The 2,500-nt window shown below is 42.0% G+C and overlaps 1 protein-coding gene across 1 annotated transcript in view; it reads right to left on the bottom strand.

Moving 5' to 3' along the window:
- LOC138006848 (phospholipase DDHD2-like) overlaps positions 1–2,500 on the bottom strand; it is a 53,431-nt gene that overhangs the window by 31,601 nt on the left and 19,330 nt on the right. The window lies entirely within an intron of this gene.

Genomic DNA, 2,500 nt, shown 5'->3' with positions numbered 1-2,500 from the left:
TTGTGAAATGTTTGCTTTTTATTTTCCCTTGCTGCTTCAATATTTTCAGATCTTTTTTGGTGTTTTGCATTGTTTTTCTTTTCCCTGAACTCTTTATTTTGTCTCTTCCGTTTGATAGATTCTCTCATATAAGCCCTTTTTGCCACTGCTTTGTAGAAATTATTACTGACTCTCATCATTTTTGGCCATGGTTTATTAATCGATTATTACCTCTGAATATTTGTTGACATTGGTAACACTGCTGATTTCATAACCTGAAATACTGTCATTATAATACAGTTGAACCTCTCCACAACGGCCACCTTGGGGACAGAAGAAAGTGGCCGTTGTTGAGAAGTGGCCGTTATGGGGAGGTAGGGGTGTAATATGACACCATTTTTTCGGGAAGTACCTGACATGTTTATTGTGCCAAGTTTATGCTTACTGTAGCCTATAAAGGCAATGCAATCTTATAGATATAGATAAAATGCACAATAAGACTTAAATAATGTTTTGAATCAAACTATTAACAAGACGAAACGAGCAAACGAAAAACAAACTGCTCTACTCGCGAACGCCGATATGGACAACAGTGGCCGATAAGAAAACGTACGCCGGTTTAGTTTTGAGCTCGTTCACTCAACATAGAACACGCTGGTTCGAAAATAAATATTAAAGAACACTCAAAGCAAGTGCACACATCACAATGGTCAGGGAAATGGAAAAATTGTGTTTCACTCATCTCCGAACACAAGGTCATCAATAGTCGCGCGCGTCAAGCAAGTTGTCTAAAGACATCACACATCAAAACACGCTCTCTCATTGGTTCTTCAAGTCACATGATAAGCGGCCTTTGTTCCCTTACCTTACACCTTTAATACATTACATTTTCTATGGAGTGCTCGAAATTTTTTCTGCATACACAACAATCTCGCGCTTCGGCTCTATAAGCCTCCCGCCTCGTCAGCCTCGCGTCTTTGCTCGGCTGACTCGTTGGCAAAAATGTTGGGTTTGAAGCTTTAGGGACTCGTTTGGGTGGTACCGTGGATTCAAGGGCGAAATTTCAGCCAGCATCACACGAGCGTAATGGTCTGACCCGAGCATAATTTTCGGCATAATAGTACGATTTTTAGTGTGACGCTAAAAAGCATAATGGTCAAATTTACGAGCATAATGTGTCTAACCCTAGTCTGGAGGTCAGATTCAGACGCGCCATACACAGAAAGCCCGTATGGTAGATTTTTACACCGAATTCATAAATGGCGTACGCGCGGGAAAAAACTGGTATCTAGACGTGAAAACGAGGCCTTTTAGGAAAGAACAATCAGAATTTGTGACGATCGAATTAAGGAAAACGACACTCCTTGGTCTTCTTTAAGTGGCAGAAGGCCATCGGAATTTTAAAAATGACGAGCTACGGTTTTGGCTGAAATGTCGAAATGAAAGGTTTACGTACTAAAGCTAAAGTGAAAGGAACTGCGGTCTTCTCGCCGTGGCCGAAACGTTGCACGGAAAGTCATTTCCCGTAGCCACTAGGAAGAACAGCAACTAACTCTTTCTTTAAATATAAACTTTCCAGGCAAATGACTTGTTTCACTTTCAAAATTATATCGTCATAGCCAGCGGAAAGTAGCGCCTTCTGAACACATCTCAGAAACTCAAGCGCCATTTAAAAACCAACAATTGTTCAACTTCACCTTCCCCCGGATGGTATTTTATCGTCCTCTCGACCAAATGTACTTGAGTACCCACCCAGCCAGCGGTTTTGAATGGATAGATGGTCACGTGACCAGCCACAACCAGGGTCTCTCTTCCAACGACCAAGGGAGGCGGAGAAGAGAGACCCTGGGAACGAGGTCGGGTACTTAGCACTGAATATTCGGAAGCTGTGAACGCGCGTTACACGTTTCAACCCTTATGGTTTCTGATGACATAACATTATCTCAAAACCAATTCAAAAACTCAGTTACTAAGGTGACAGAATTATCAGCATTAGTTCTCGATCCCAAAGTCACCATTCTCACTTACCTCACAATCTGACATTGTTTACAAAATTCCTTGCGACAACAGCTCATGGAGTTTTATCGGTGATACGGACAGATCATGCACAGAAAGAAGAACACATAAGGCCAAATGGCCAGAAGTTCAAATTATGCTCGGGCTCAGGAACATGTTATTGATTTCCGCAACGCGTAACATCTCGATCATTGACAAAGGCAATTTTCGCATCAGAAAATTCTTTGAATCTTGGCATATCGGGATCACATCTAGCAATTCGGGACATTTTGTTCAGCAAGCTTCGCTTGTCTGCGTTTTTAACAGACCGGGGCAAGGCCGGGGCAGCGTTATCAAGCGAGTTTATGCAGCAAAAAAGGGCTTTTTGCCTCTCTTCTTTTTTTGCGCACTACTAGCGAGTCTTGAAGTTATCGAACGAATTGCCTGCCATTTATCCTCTAACGGCGTCTTCTTTCTGCTTCTTTCTTGTTGTAAATTTCTTTTCTCAATCTCCGCATTGTTTTGT

Source organism: Montipora foliosa, chromosome 6, assembly GCF_036669935.1.
Source record: "Montipora foliosa isolate CH-2021 chromosome 6, ASM3666993v2, whole genome shotgun sequence".
NCBI classification, from domain to species: domain Eukaryota; kingdom Metazoa; phylum Cnidaria; class Anthozoa; order Scleractinia; family Acroporidae; genus Montipora; species Montipora foliosa.
The sequence above is the reverse complement of the archived record's forward strand: the minus strand, read 5'-3'. Positions and strand labels throughout refer to the sequence as shown.